The sequence below is a fragment of the Saccoglossus kowalevskii genome, chromosome 18, assembly GCF_978046115.1.
Source record: "Saccoglossus kowalevskii chromosome 18, keSacKowa6.1, whole genome shotgun sequence".
NCBI classification, from domain to species: domain Eukaryota; kingdom Metazoa; phylum Hemichordata; class Enteropneusta; family Harrimaniidae; genus Saccoglossus; species Saccoglossus kowalevskii.
The window spans coordinates 26,590,996-26,608,704 of NC_140658.1; the positions used below are offsets into that span (position 1 = coordinate 26,590,996).

The 17,709-nt window shown below is 35.5% G+C and overlaps 1 protein-coding gene across 2 annotated transcripts in view; it reads right to left on the reverse strand.

The window, feature by feature from the left end:
- LOC100375546 (heparan sulfate glucosamine 3-O-sulfotransferase 1-like) overlaps positions 1-17,709 on the reverse strand; it is a 109,397-nt gene that overhangs the window by 23,871 nt on the left and 67,817 nt on the right. For both annotated transcript variants that reach the window (XM_002739700.4, XM_085493409.1), the window contains one exon: positions 5,224-5,315. The gene's annotated coding sequence lies outside the window, so the exon portion shown is untranslated. The remainder of the gene's footprint in view (positions 1-5,223; positions 5,316-17,709) is intronic.

Genomic DNA, 17,709 nt, shown 5'->3' on the forward strand with positions numbered 1-17,709 from the left:
AACATAAAATAAAGAATTGTTGCAGCTTCCTAATTCATACCCTGAAAACAAGGCATAAAAACTATCATTAAACTACTTTACAACAGTATTATAATGATATAAAACCCAACCCTGCCCAACTTTTAGAGAAAAGGTTTATTTTAACATTTACAAAGCCCTAAGGAAGAATGTATCGCAGAGATGTATCGCATAAAAATAAGAATTTTCAGATAGGGGAGGCGGCTTTGAGAGAAAAAACATGGCGATTAGAAAAAACATCTTGTCCTTTATGGTTGCAAACCTTGAAGAGAAGATATGCATAACAATAGCGATTCACTTGGGGGTGCATGTCTGAGGTATCGTTCAGTGGCGCCATCCATGTATTGAAATGGAGTAGATATACGTGGGTGGATTGGACTAACAAGATATGGCTAGTATATGTAGATAATGAACGGTGAGGATCACGCTGCAGAGGCTGATTATTTTGTACTGAAAAGACTGGCATTTATAGTCTCAACTTCCCAGAGTAAAATATGCCCGCTGGCTCTAAGCCTATGAGTATTGCTAGGCAGTATAGAATTCTGTGAAAATTACTTTTAATACGGAGCCAGGGATGTACTGAGAATTCGTTGGTGCCTACAACCGATTCGTCTTGAATGCGCGTCTTGATTAGCAATACGGGACAGATTACATGTATTTGCAAAACAGTGCATACTTACGAAAGGCAAATGTAATGTGCAAAATAATTAGTGTTGGGAGAGAATCAGTTACAACGCAAGCGTCAGTCTTCAAACCATTGAATAATCCTGGTCTTGTTAATTTGATGCACTTTAACTGAAACAGAATATTCTACTGTCTACATGTTTTGATCAACAATTTTGTAAAGAATATGTGGGTTTTATTTTGCAGAAGGTGACAAAATTGAATTTTTTATTTAAGAGTTAATCAATTCCTGATTTTTGAGTTTCTGAAAAAATAATGCTAGAGGGCATAACAAAGTACCCAGATGTTGATTTCAAAAGCAGCACAGTCCTATTCACTGAACAATGCAAAGTACAGAATTCAAATGCCAAAAAGGTTCTTGATAAATATGTACAGAAGCATGGTGCAACTTATGAAACTTGTGAAGCTGGTAGATCAAAAAATAGCAAGTAAACGTCGCTGTATATTACATACCACTGAGACCGGGGTAAACTATTCCATTCACCGATCCATATGCCATAAAAATATACAATATATCTCTTATTTATTGCATCGGTGTGACTGACGTGACATGAAAGCCTATCGACTAAATAAAGATCATGATGTTTTTGGTAAACTACATTACATATAAAACATTGGCAATAAATTCATAAAGAGACAAGCTTTGACAATGCACAGTAGCCGTTCTATATTTAATGCGAAAAGTAATCACTAGCAGCGATCCAGAAATGTAGCTGTAGATTACTGGCAACGTACTGCGATGAGCTGAGTGTATTTGGTTGAATCACTAAATCAAAGTAAGTTTAGAAAGAACTCCCGTGTGCTGAGAGTATTGGAGACATATTAAAAATTAATTAGCCTTCTAAACAAGAAGCTTGGCAACTAATATTTGTCTGCTATTTAAGATGTACATTTACAACATGAAAACAGATGTGATCCACAGGATTGAAATTTATAATTTAGAAAATATATTTGATTTTACATCTGTGGTTGTAAGTCTAATTTATTGCAGGGCACCTGTACTACAAGTTAAATCTGATTTTTTGAGATATCAGAAATTGGTTAATAATAATAATTAGATAATCAATATGCATTTTCAGTCATGTTTGTGGATGTATAGAAATCCACAACTAACTATACTGTTGCATTGTCTTAGAGTATCTATGTACCAAGTTTCATTGAAATGTAATGATTAGTACTTGAGATATCAATGGAAAAATTAATAATTGACTAATCATTATGCAAATTAATATGCATAGATTTTTACCCAAAACTAATCTGGTCTGCACATTGTCCAAGAGTATCTATGTACCAAGTATCAAAATCCAAAGAGTAGTTCTTTAGATAATTATCATGCAAATTAGTTAATTAACATGCATACATTCAACCAAAACATAATCAAATCTGTGCATTAATCTGGACCATCTATGCATCAAGTTTACTTAAGAACCAACATATGGTTCTTAAGATATCAGTGGAACAGACACACACATACTGTACATATACATACATAAAGATGCACTAAGAGCAAAGACTTCCATTGTGTGATTTTGCACACACAAGTCAAAAATGTAATGTGCAACCAAAATTCAGCATGTAGAATCATTGTACTGAGTACAGAATCATGCAAGTCATAGATTAGAATCAGCATGTACATGAAAAACAAAATGGCCACCAGTCGGCCATTTTTGTTTGAGTCTTGAAAAAATACACCTGTAACTCAATATGGATAATCATGATACAAAGTTTGAATGAATGAGGAGCAAAATAAACACAAATCAGCCATACTTGATCAAACTGTAATGAAAATTGATATGCATGTGTACATGTAAGTCACCATACATGGTCTGTGTGTTAAGTTTGAATGTGATCGGTAAAAGCATTTCTGGAAAATGGCTCCAGCCAGAACCCAAATTAATAGTCCCCGGTTTCAAACTTTGTTGGTATAAATTGCTGGTTCCTTAATCAATTAGTTTCTGGTGTCTGTAACTGTGTTGCAACATTTGTAAATCTTATTTAATTTAACAAATGGTTAATCGAATGGAAAGGCATGAAAAGTTACATCAGTAATTTCTGGATATTTTTTTTTGATGAACATCAAGAGACATTACAGTACGATCTTTTAGTAGCACATGTACATTTGCATTGTCGCATGTCAATATTTTATCCATGAAAAGAAATATTTTACATGGATCGCTGTTGTTCTCAATGATGCTAATAATGGTGTACCAATTTCAATTTCAATTTCAATTTCAATTGAAATCAACCCTTGCTCTGTTCAAATCCAGGCATTTTGTAATGCCCCCTGTCATGTTTTTTTTCAAAAACTGGTATTAAACTCAAAGGTAGAAAATTAAAATAAATAAGCCAATTTATTTTTGAATACATACATACGTACAAGATAGAACATCTATATTTTTGTATACTCCAATACCTTAGAAATATAGCTCTTATTACGAGGCCATGAGCCAAGACACTTAAAGCACCACAGTGGTTGTGCGAGTGTAATGGGTTTTTTTAATACATGTTGCGTGGGATGACACGACACGATGCCTTAACACCTACCTATTGATTTGCCAATTTGGCGGTACAACAAAAGTTTTTTTTTTTCTTCAGCAACTTGCAAGCGTAGAATCTGCATGTTCAATAATTGAAGAAAATGAACGTTGTTTCCTTCACTCATATCGATAAATCGGCAATCTGGTAAGATGACCTTTGAAAAGCAGTAGCCAACGTGAAATAAATCGCCCCCCAGTTACGGCAAAGGAGGAACAAAATTGCTGATGTGTAATTTTCATAAAAGCTCAGAAAAACAGCTCAATAAAGGAAGAGAAGCAACAGCGCATACCCAAATGTCAGAGAAAGATGAGTCCAATAACAGAAGCCCAGCAGCAATATTGTAACTACTATTTTGTATCGACTATATGTAATGCTAATCATTAGAGATGTATTTTAAAGAGATGGCAGCATGTATTTGTCAGGTAACCTGTACTGCTCTGTGTAAGGTAACAGACAAAAAGCTGTTGTACATTTCCTTGGTAAATGCATTGAAGACAGATGTACCGGTAATGATTGTGCATAAACAACAGAGAAGCTAACAGGAAAGAAAACACAACTCATGCACAGCACAACAAAAAATATCAGTTTTGAGTACACTATGTCCTGCTGTGAGATCACCCACATATCTGTCATATTTTCTCTTTTAGTACCACATGCACATAAATTAATGACAGGTGTATCTACGGTCAAAATAAATCGTAATTTTATGATCTATCAAACAATAAATGCAATAATTTTTTGGTTGATGTGTGAGATTCTCTTCTAACGTCTGTTTACCCCACCTGCATAGTGTAATGTCCCATTGCATCCTAATTAATGATATTGTCTGTGTTTACCTACGGAGTGAAATGATCCGCAAATAAACTACATCCCTCCCTTCCTCAAATTTACTGCAAAATGGAATATTCCACCCACAAATACAATATGACTGGGGGTGGGGTGGTGGATAAAATTGAGGTGTCGCTAAATCTAAAACATGTAGAAATAGAATAGAATGTGTACTATCCAATCACAGAAACTTTTTGAGGTTATGAATAATAAATAGACACTACCTTATTTGGTGAGAATGCAAGTGCATGTAAATTAAGAAACCAGAAGAAGAAACACCATAGCCTAAGAGCTGCAGGTTAACCAAAAAGAATTGCTCAATATGGCAAAAAATTTACACTCAAGTGACCTTGTTTAAAACAGACTGTCAAATTAACAAAGTGGCGTCTTCTTTCCTCTAAGTTTCAGTGAAGCTGAAGTACGAGACGTCTCAGCTGCTAATTCTCACACACACAAGAAGCATTATGCTTACAATTACCGATAACCATAGCAACTGACAAATACAGACTTACAAAAACCTGTTAAAGTGAACACCTGTAAAAAGACAGCAGTGGTCATTTAGGGCCAACTTATTATGAAGGCTAATAGACGAAATCAATACTCAATACTCCAATCTGAGCAAGTCCAAAGCTGATACTGTTTTTTGATTGTGATGAAATCTACTTGGTTCAAGTGACAGCTTTCAAGAGACAGGTGGATTTTCTTATCAATATTTAACTCATTTTAAATTTTTGATCAAATTAAAGTAATTTCTTTATTAAATTTTTAAAATTATATGAAAAAAATTATGGAGGATTAATATTGTGAAAGATGACAAAAGTTGATGTGCAGTGATCAAGTTTTATTTATGCTGATAAATTCAGACACAAATCATAAACAAATGAACTGCAATCTCAAGAAGTACTAATTACTGTAGAATACCTTATTTTCACTGGGAATTAATTTTCGCTATTTTCGCTTTAGCAATGATTCAATGAAAATAAAATCCAGTGACTATACCGTTGTTCTTATAGTTTACATTCAACTTGTCAAAAATCAGTAAAAATAAATTGCCTACAAAACACCCAAAAAGTCTATTCAGCAAAAATGTAATCCCGCTAAAATATAATGCTTTACAGTAATATAAATTGAAGATGGCCACCAAATATCACTTACTTGTATAGCTATTGGTCAGTAACGGCTTACAGCAGACTCTTCACCAACCGTCAAAAAGGCATCAGTACCACATTAGGTGATCGGAAATTGAACTATAAAAAAATAAAAGAATGCAAAAAATAAACAACACATAGCGAGATACAAAATACATGAACGCTGCTCTGACTACCAGTAATCACAAATTCACGTAAAGCACACATCTTGCACTCACTGGATGTCATCTTTGAGAGAATCTTTATTTCAAACAATTCACTCGCAAATCACCTCATCCAACAGTAACAACATATAAACCAGCACTATATAATTTTCATTCATTGAAATATCCATCAGAACATGTTTATATTTGCTCCTGATGCAGTTTTCCTGCTCGTCCATGATAACACAATTTGAAACCCTATTTTTTTTAAATTATGAGTATAATTCTACCTAATAAGAAGGCTTAGTTGTTGTTTTTGTACTTGCGCAAGCTATACAGAAAAACATTTATATTACATTTAGTTGTTTTAAAATATAAATTCATCTAATGATCTTTGTTATAAATTTATTGAATGATGTTGTGTATTAAATATATAGCAACATAGACCATCGAGTAATACTAATATCTGTGCTAACCCTAACCCATATGGCTATTCTATTATTAACAGCGTACTTATACACATGTATTACTGTACTTGGTGTAATATTCATTGCAAAGAACACCCATAGCTTCTATTGAACAATAACGAAGTAGCAACCTCTCAAAAAGACTTGCTGGGAGTTTTTTTTTATAGTGATGAGATGGCTTTTTTTTTTCTCCATATTTCAAATTGTTACTTAGAATTCAATAGGCACTTACATGTAGGACTTAATCGATACAGTATTTGCTCTACTAAAAGCACATCTTAAACATTAAACATAAAGTTTTATTTATCATATATTGGATTATCTAAATATTACTTATTTTGAAATGTCTGTTATTTACATAAATGTGTTTGCCATTGACACAGAACAAGAAATGGTGTTTTAATGACACACAGTGGATTATATTGTTTTAAGCATATCTAGATATCAATATAGGTGGTTAATTACCCTACTTCGCACATTGACTACCAGATTATTAGGTCTCCGTCTTCACTTAAGATGCACATAGTTGCTATGTTCACACGGCAGTATTCTATCGGAGCCAAACTACTGCTCCTCTTACGAATTAACAGGAGATTATCTACAATGCGTTCATACGGTCGGGAGCCGAACGAGGGCCGAGATCTGCCAGAGTTGGATTCAGTTCGATCAGAGTCAAACGGAACAGTGCCCTTGAATAATTAGTGACTGAAAACGATTTTAGTGCCGTGCTTGTGTTTTTTCTTTACATGGCATGATGATGTTGAGCTAGGAGAAAAAAAGAGCCTGACCATGGAGGTAAAAAGGACAATGACTGGTATTATGATTTTATAGGTACTAGTACGTATCTCGAATAAACAGGAAACACGTTTAAAATGCGTTTAATACAGCCTATTCGCTCAAGTTATTGTCATGCAAAATTACCATTTTGTAACTATTCAACTGTAGTGATATCTAAACTACTAGGAAGAATCACAGATTCTCTCTATCTATCATAGAGGGACTATGGAAGAATCTAAACCTACCAGGAACACGTCATCGTACCGCGATCGCTTCTACGATTTTTATCTTTAGTGTCTTTAAAAAGTTTCCGTTCAGTCGTTCTTTCAAGTTTTTGTCGCATAATTGCGTACGCCATTTTTCGTTTCCCATTGAGCTATCAATCTATCGCAATGATTCGTCACTATACATTAGGATGCGTACCTCTTATTCATGCGGGAAATTTCTTGAAATTATGAAAGCTGTTGTCTCCACCATAATTGAAATGAGAGATTACTCGAAGAAGACGATTGAGGGCGTGATTTCGGCTCCGATACTTGGGCCCCGATGCGTTTACACGATCAGAGCCATGTCGGGACTCGACCCTATCAGAGTTCAACCCCGAGGGTTTAGTGGAGCCGCACTTGACTCGAGCCGAACATGTTTACATGGCCATTTTTGCTGGCTTGAGACGGCTCGAGTCGTTGGGCTCCGATAAAGTGTGAACGTAGCAATAGACAGGTTATGTGTAGGGCAGACAGATACATGTACCTACGCAGTATTCCATTAACAAGCAATACATGTACCTACGCAGTATTCCATTAACAAGCAATACATTTCCAATTATTGAAATGTCTATTAAAGTATTGTACAAAGAATTATTTTCAGGAAGGAATCAAATGGCTAAGTGCCCGCCACTGAAAACAGATACACGCTTCACAACGCTTCACTGACCATCTCAGGCAGGTTCAGATCTGATAAAAAATTACCAAAGTTTCATTACCACAAGAAAAGTCAACAAAAACATCAACACTGATATTAGCCTCATAATCTTCAGCTGTATTCTAGGAAAGCTCAAAATCACTGTTTTTGTCCCTAAATAAATAGGAGGCGATTTAATGATGATTGTCAAGCAATTACCAAGTTTAATTCTTTACTCCATTGCGGAAATTATTTCCTAACTGTTAACTACCTGGTCTCATTATTAATTTCCGCTTGTGTAAAATTACACTAAAATATAAATTGAACCAATCATTTGTAATAATTAATAAAGTTGTATAATTCATCAAGTGTTCATCAAAAATGCCATCTAAGATAAATTACTGATACCATAATATGCAACAAATCGTAAAGCTGCCAGTAATGAACATTTGGTAAAACAACCCCTGTTGCATATTTAAATGAGAAAGTTCATCACAAGCATCGATCTAGGAGTGCATCCAGTATATTTTGGCTATATAGTGGCGTGATATAATCAGTCAATCCAGGCAATGTACTGTAATAATGTAGTTAACAGGTGGAGGGGCACTGTCACCTAAATATTGTACCTAGTTCCTAAATGTATAGTTCGAATGTACTGTAATGAGCTGTGCATATTTGATTAAATCAATAAAAAATGTTATGTGCAACCAAAATTCAGTATGTAGAATGACTGTTCTAAGTTTAAATGAAATCATGTAAGCCAATGCACAGAAACAGCTGTAACAAGTCATTAAAAATGACACAGTCCCCGTTAAATTTTTGAAAGTCTTCTTCGAGCTCGTCATATTAAAGCGGAGGGATTGTTGTGAGCGTGTCCTTGAAACTTGAGTTCCAAGTGGCGTATACAACAGATTGTTTATTTACATCAAAACACGTGTTCCGTGTAGTAGTAAATAAAAACAGCCGTTATTCGGCCATCTTTGATCTGATTATGAAACACACTGATATGTATGATGTATGTGCCAAATACGAATGAAAATGGTACATAAATTGTGGAAGTAGTAAGGCCAGAAAGTCAGATGGCTGTCAATTGGCTATCCTTGACCAGATTTTGAAACAAATTGTCATGGACATGCATCCTAACATGTATAAAATACATGTATGTGTCAAATTTGAATGAAAACTGACAGAGCACATCCAAGATACCACATAAAAAAATCAAACAAGATGCTTACCAGTCGACCATCTTTGATCCAATTGCGAAATAAATCGTCATGGACATGTATTCTAACATGTATAATCTATGTACCAAGTTTGAATGAAAACTGACAAAGCATGTCCAAAATACAACATTTTCAAAAAACAAGATGGCTGCCAGTCAACCATTTTGAATCGAATCGCTAAACCACTGCATGTGCATATGTACCACATAAGGTACTAGGCACATGCAAAGATTGAACGGAATCGGTCCACAGGATTCTGAAATATGACTCTGGACAGACTGACGCACGGACACACGGACGGACGGACGGACGGACAGACTCAGGAACTCACGGATGATCGGGGACATGTATCCTAACATGTATGATCTATGTACTAAAATTGAATGAAAACTAACAAAGCATGTCCAAAATACAACATTTTCAAAAAACAAGATGGCTGCCAGTTGGCCATTTTGAATCGAATCGCTAAACCACTGCATGTGCATATGTCCCACATGAAGTACTAGGCACATGCAAAGAATGAACGGAATCAGTCCAAGGGATTTTGAGATATGACTCTGGATGGACGCACGCATGGACGCACGGACGGAGACCGAATTATAAGTCCCCGTTTTCGGACTTTGTCCGAACAGGGACTAATAAAATCCTACTGCAAAACATTTTTTTTCAGTGCACATGCATCTCTAAATATATTATATGTTTATCAACTTACGATAATTCAAGATGCATAACCTTAAGCTTGATACAAAGTTTGAATGAAATCATTCCATTCATCTCTGAGAAATGGTTCTGCACAAATTTACAGACTGCAACTTTAGAATCTTCAACAAAATGGCCATTATTCCAACAAATCTTAAATTAATATAACCTGCATGGTATTACTTATTCTCTGGAGTTAAGCTACGTCACATAACGTTCTACAATGCTAAGACGCGCAACCATTGTACCATGTATTCCTATTAGCTCTGTGCGAGCTGCTATGGAACGCCAGTCGAAGAGCTTGTGAAAACAGCTGAAGACAAGAAATCAGCACAACCTGAACAACCATATTTATATATGTTGGACATGTAGGGTAAGTAATCTTATTACTGTACACTGTTCAGGGAAGTCTCTAAAACTAAGTACAGTTTTCTCAGAGTTTTCGGCTTTTGTTTTTAGCATGATTGTTGCCAGACGGTGAAAATGACCGGATGTCTGAGATTGAGTATGTACTTGAGAAAACTTTCAAATTAAACAGGTGATATGGTATTAGCGAGAAATCAACATAGACAAGAATAATTGCCAGTCGGCCATTTTTGTGTCTCAGAAAAAATTTACTGTTCACCTATAACTGAATATACAAAATCCTTAAAGTTTGAATAAAATCTCTTTTCATGTCCAAGAAATAGTTCCAGACGCATTTGCAGAGTGCAATTTATTGATTTTATTAGACCAAATGGCCGTATACAAATGTAGTACTTGTGTACAAACTTTTGAGTGAATGAGGTGATATATAAGTGAGGTATTGTAAAAAAAATTAATAAAATCAAAATGGCTGCCAATCGACATGTACCTCTTTAGAGTTAGAACAAAAACCGCCATGTTCATCTCCAGGAAATGGTTCTGGACATGTTTAAGTATCAGAATTTAGCAAATTGGAGGTCTAAAAAGGCCACCAGCCAGCCATACATTGTACTTGATCAAATTCAGCATGCATATGCATAAATGGTCTTTGATCGGTCAAAACATGTCCGAAAAAATGGCTCCGGACAGATGAATGGACTTTGGTGAATACAGTACATGGAGTGATTACAGTAAATACTGGTACTTGTAGTGATTACAGTAAATACTGGTACACGTAGTGATTACAGTAAATACTGGTACACGTAGTGATTACAGTAAATACTGGTACACGTAGTGATTACAGTAAATACTGGTACACGTAGTGATTACAGTAAATACTGGTACACGTAGTGATTACAGTAAATACTGGTACACGTAGTGATTACAATAAATACTGGTGCACGTAGTGATTACAGTAAATACTGGTACACGTAGTGATTGCAGTAAATACTGGTACACGTAGTGATTGCAGTAAATACTGGTACACGTAGTGATTGCAGTAAATACTGGTACATGGCGCGATTACAGTACATACTGGTACATGGCGCGATTACAGTAAATACTGGTACATGGAGCGATTACAGTACATACTGGTACATGGCGCGATTACAGTAAATACTGGTACATGGAGCGATTACAGTAAATACTGGTACATGGAGCGATTACAGTAAATACTGGTACATGGAGCGATTACAGTAAATACTGGTACATGGAGCGATTACAGTAAATACTGGTACATGGAGCGATTACAGTAAATACTGGTACATGGAGCGATTACAGTAAATACTGGTACATGTAGTAATTACAGTAAATACTGGTACATGGAGCGATTACAGTAAATACTGGTACATGGAGCAATTACAGTAAATACTGGCACACGTAGTGATTGCAGTAAATACTGGTACACGTAGTGATTACAGTAAATACTGGTACATGTAGTAATTACAGTAAATACTGGTACATGGAGCAATTACAGTAAATACTGGTACATGGAGCGATTACAGTAAATACTGGTACATGGAGCGATTACAGTAAATACTGGTACATGGAGCGATTACAGTAAACACTGGTACATGGAGCGATTACAGTAAATACTGGTACATGGAGCGACTACAGTAAATCTTGGTACATGTAGTGATTACAGTAAATACTGGTACATATAGTGATTACAGTAAATACTGGTACATATAGTGATTACAGTAAATATTGGTACATATAGTGATTACAGTAAATATTGGTACATATAGTGATTACAGTAAATACTGGTACATGGAGTGATTACAGTAAATACTAGTACATTGATTGCAGTAAATACTGGTACATGTAGTGATTACAGTAAATACTGGTACATGTAGTAATTACAGTAAATACTGGTACATGGAGCAATTACAGTAAATACTGGTACATGGAGCGATTACAGTAAATACTGGTACATGGAGCGATTTCAGTAAATACTGGTACATGGAGCGATTTCAGTAAATACTGGTACATGGAGCGATTACAGTAAATACTGGTACATGGAGCGATTACAGTAAATACTGGTACATGGGGTGATTACAGTAAATACTGGCACATGGGGTGATTACAGTGAATACTGATACATGGAGTGATTACAGTAAATACTGGTACATGTAGTGCCTACAGTAAATACTGATACATGGGGTGATTACAGTAAATACTGGTACATGTAGTGATTACTGTAAATATTGGTACATGTACATGTAGTGATTACTGTAAATACTGGTACATGTAGTGATTACAGTAAATACTGGTACATGTAGTGATTACAGTAAATACTGGTACATTTAGTGATTACAGTAAATATTGGTACATTTAGTGATTACAGTAAATCTTTGCACATGAAGTGATTACAGTAAATATTGGTACATGAAGTGATTACAGTAAATACTGGTACATGAAGTGATTACAGTAAATACTGGTACATGGAGTGATTACAGTAAATACTGGCACATGGAGTGACTACAGTAAATATTGGTACATGTAGTGATTACAGTAAATACTGGTACATGTAGTGATTACAGTAAATACTGGTACATGGGGTAATTACAGTAAATACTGGCACATGGGGTGATTACAGTAAATACTGGTACATGGGGTGATTACAGTGAATACTGGTACATGGAGTGATTACAGTAAATACTGGTACATGTAGTGATTACTGTAAATACTAATACATGTAGTGATTACAGTAAATACTGGTACATGTAGTGATTACAGTAAATACTGGTACATGGAGTGATTACAGTAAATACTGGTACATGTAGTGATTACAGTAAATACTGGTGCATGTAGTGGATTTGTAAATTTGCAAGATGCAGTGATTACAGTAAATATTGGTACATTTAGTGATTACAGTAAATCTTTGTACATGAAGTGATTACAGTAAATACTGGTACCTGTAGTGGATTTGGAAAATTTGCAAGATGCAGTGATTACATTACTTGCTTGTGAACTATCACAAATTATATGGCAACACACAACCAGAACAGCTGCAACTGAAAATAAACAGCATGATCTATACCTATAATCAAACTGAAATGGAAAACACCTTTGTTGAGGAATAATAACTTTTGATGGAAGGTCAAAGGTTACAAGACTTAATTACAGTCTTGAGACTGACCCCACTCCCAGCTGTCTAACCAACCAAAACTGGAGTTTCCCCCCTCAAGCACCTAATTCAGTGTACAGGCATATTGAAAGTAGCATAATCTTGATCTAGTCAGTCATCTTCTCATCTGCATACATATACGGTAGTGCATTCAATATATTTTCTCACCCCCATAAAACACTGCCTGGTTACTCCCCGAGAAATCCCACACTACCTACATCTGCATTGATTTTATAGAAGAGAAACAAGAAAAAAGGGGGGGTTGGAAATGATCCCAGTATGTCCGCAAACATGCACCTATACTGTATACCTCATGATGCGACTGACTCGTTCTGGCAAACCTCCTCCTACGGACATGTTCTGTAGTCCATTAGGCCCAAATGTAGTTTAACGTACAATTTGATATGTAATTTGTTTACAGTCATTTCATGCCCAATTTGACATAAATAGCTTGAAACAAAGACAATCATTATTTAATGTCATTAGTGATGCTTTCCACGATGACAAGCACAGCAGCCGCCTCTTTGTTCTGTACCGATTATGCGAGCGAAAATTAGGACGAAAAAGGCAACTGTGAATACACAATGACCACACGCAATACAAAATCACACTCGGGAAGAACGGGTCTTATGTACATTCAAATTGTGAGAACACAACGTTGTTTACTGAAGCCACTGAACCAGAATACAAACAAAATAGAAGTATAAATATAGCGAAACATGTTTACAAAAGCTTGCGGATTTAGGGGTCCTGACATGGGCTGTGGCAGGTAGCTGTCTTGACACATTTACAAGAAAAAGTGTATACCACAACAGAATGATAAAATCAGCGACGTGCACAACAATCTAAGACATTGAAAGCAACAACACAAAACATTTGTAGGTGCTGTTTTGATACAGATTACATTACAGTACACATGGTGGGCCAACCAACCTTACAGAAAATCAACCTTACCTGTATAGAATAAAAACTATAAAAATTACATTTGCTTGAATACAAAAGTACAACAGCCATGCGAAAAAAAAAAAATCAATGGTTTTACGTCAGACAGCTCCCAATGCAGGGTATGGCTTATCAACGATATGTGTTGTTTAACCGGGTAGAAAATTCATTCTAGTGGCTAAGTTAATGAACAACAGAGTTAAAATTGTGTACCGGGTATGTACATGTACATAAGACTCATCTTATTATCAGGTTATTTCAATGCTGTGTCGTCTATTCCATGAAGATGAATTACAGTGCTTTACCTAATGCCCTCTTTGGAGCCACTATGGCTAACAGCCAAGCCTTGAACATCCAATGCATCACCAGTCTTAACGTAATAACTATTGCAGACTACGCAAATAAACTGTACCTGCTCAACAAATCTTATCTCATGTATTTTATGAGCGTCAACATGGTAATGCAATTTCAATGAGCAAATTAAATTCATAGTAGATACCTACCAGCATCTTAGCAATGAAATCATGATCTTTCCAATTTGAGTGTAGAATTATTGGTGGACTCCATCAATGCTTCGAAACAAAATACCCTTCCAATCAGGGAATAAGCCCAATTCAGTGATCTTTACAGAAAATTAATTCCACTTAATGAACACGCCATTGTTGTCAGTTGTACACTACGGTTAAAAGCAATTATTTCACAAGCCGAAAAAGAAAGTGATTTACCGGAATGGTTTCTCTATAGTCAGTAACCGTCCTATTTCCATAATTATTGGCATCTTTTGCCAGCAGTGATGGCCTATTTAGTGGAGGCTGGGAAACATCAAGTACGCTATACACACACAGGGTATGTACAACTACCGGTATACTCGGGGACTTAAAACATAATTTTAAGCATGTTGGCCACATAGAAAAAATCTCTTGTTTCTCTGACAAGCCTTCAAAGTTTAGCAGCTAAAATTGTGGCCACACATAAAAAATTCATGGAAACACTTTCAAATCATTCCTAAAGCTGTCTTGGAGCTATTGTGTGAATAATTTGATGGTCTGGACGTGTGCAAACTGTAGGAAAGATGCAACAAACCTTCATATTTCAATGATTTTCTTGGCACCCAAACGTTAGCAATCAGCTCCTACTTAAGTATGTTCTAATTACATTTGTTAATACTGTTCAAAAGTGTGTGAATTCATAATAATGCGCCAATTATGAATTATTTCCAGCAATTTGTGCAAATTCAGACCATCAATTATTCCAAATGATAGTCAGGTGACCCAAATAAATTATCTAAGAATTATCTTCCAGTGCAACTAGTCTATGTACATGTAGTGAACATATGAAGGACAATGTACATGTACAGGTGGGTACTGTATCCTAATTTATTTTCATTTGGAAATTTGTTTCACTATTTTTGCTGGAAGAATGAATCGTAACAAAATCTAGCAAAATAAACTTGTTTTTCTCTATTTTACATTCAACTCCTACAACAAAGAGTAAACTAAAGTCTTGTTAGACAGTTTTCAGACTAATTTCGGAAGTTATATAATATTCAGAAAAGGTAATTTATATAGAGGCTTCAGTATCTAGTTAATACTTATTGGTACGGTACTTCCAAGAGGTTCTGCATTCAGTAATGATATGAATTAAAAGTGTTTGTTCATCTACTCTGTCATTGTCGGCATTCCCAGTGGTGTAGCATGTATTTATTAACGTTGCATTAACAGTGCCTGCTCATTCTGTAGTTCCAGTAAATATTACACATCACATCATTGTGCAGTATTGTTGGCATCTCCGCCGACCAATAATATTATCAATACAAGATGTGGGATAACACGTGGGACAGTGATTTGGTCTCGCATCCCAGCAAGAGAAATGTAGTATTTTTATGTAATAATGAAAAATAAATATCAGCCCATACACATACTAAATTTGTTCTAAACAATAGACTGTTGTATACACTCAGTACAAATTGATATTTTTACGCTTAAATATTAGACAGCTGTCTTCTTGGTAACACACTTCTTAGTAACAATAATCTAATATTTGTCAAAGAACAATTGATCTTGACAGTGAACAAGCATTAAATTTTGTGCAGGACTAGTTTGAATTGATGATCATCTGTTGATAATTACTGCTGTTGACATCTGTCGACAATGATCAAGCAAATTACCATAATTTCTCATTCAAGTGACACAAATTTTGACCTAGTAATATTTGTATAGTTTATTGGCTACAAAAATTTTTGCTTTCTTGGGTTCTCCAACAACCAGAAAAACACTGATAGACATTTTTTCCTTCATATAATTGATGATTGGACAAGGTCATAATTGCATCCCCGAGACAGCGACAACAAAAACAATGCGGACAGACAGACATATCCCACTCATAACTTTCATCTAATGACAAGGTATAAATAGAAACATAGAAAAATTCTTGGAGAGAACAACATTCTTGTCGGCACACATACATGTATTTGTCAGGACTAGCAAAACTTGAAACTGACAACTACCCCTGGGGCAAGATGCAAATTGGATCCCGTGCCTTTGTGAATGAACAATCCCATGCGAGTGGAAATGATACAGACATCAAATAAGCATTCAGAAACTGGGGTCAGCCATTTAGCCCTTTTTTATGAAGCCATGGCGCTATAATAATCAGTGGTACGAAATGAACAGTGACAAAAACGAGCGGAGCGTAACGCAAGAAGAGCCCGAAAGCTAATTCTAATTTCTCCCAACGAATAAGTAACACGAGCCACAGACTCCCAGAAAACAAAGCTGCAAATGTGACAGTCTTCTAATCCTAACTGGGTAGTACAGATACCGCAGACTGTCAGTGACACTGTTCAAGCCTGCATCTGTAACTGATGTTGACGTCAATATGTCTGTGACTTAAAACAAAGTCTTCGCAAAATACAATCAGTATTTGAGAGATAATTGCATGTAGAAGAACAGAGAGTGGATTGTTTAAAGGTTTTGCTGATTCAGTTTATCTCATTATGTCAAAAGGAGCACTGGGGTCACAAACATTTGAATGTACTAAATTGTTATATTTCCCAAAGAACTGTACTTTAAGATATTGCATTTCAAAGTGAATCAGACTCCCATGAGCCATCAGCTTTAAGTCATTTTTAAAATGTTGAGACACTCATAATGGGGACATCTCATTTTATTTCTTATTAAATGCATAATGAAATGCGTAGTGGAAAAGCAGCTGCAAAATAAGCAGGTCTTTGAAACCACTAGATCCCTGTTCTACCAAATCAAAATGGAGATCAGAGAAATAAACTAATTTGCGTTCGTTGCCATAGAGATTAGTAAAACAGGATCAGCATCTTTTAAGCTCATTACTTGTGAATGTGGAGAGAGGGAAAAAGAAAATTGTGTATTAAAGAGAGTTAGAAGACAGTTTGATGAGAAACAATGACGAAATTATTATTAAACCTGTAATGCCTCTGGGGTTTCAACATTATTGATGGAAATAGCTTTATTGAAAATAAACCTCATTCATATTCGTTATGCATAATAAACTTATACCTTATACCACAAGATAACGATTGACAACTCGTTAATTAATGCTCTTTAATCAATCAAGATAAAGACAACCTCACCAGACATAAAAAAAAGCACCAAATGAAATGAGTAATTATTATTGAAAAAAATAATTTGACTCAACACTGGTGTGCCAGTCACATCTTCAACATTTTTTTTCTCAAATATAACTATCTAGAGCTAATCACCAAACTGCGCTGTTGGAAACAATTTAAGAAAAAAAAACCTACAAGCGTAAAGTGATGACAGAATGTTTATACAT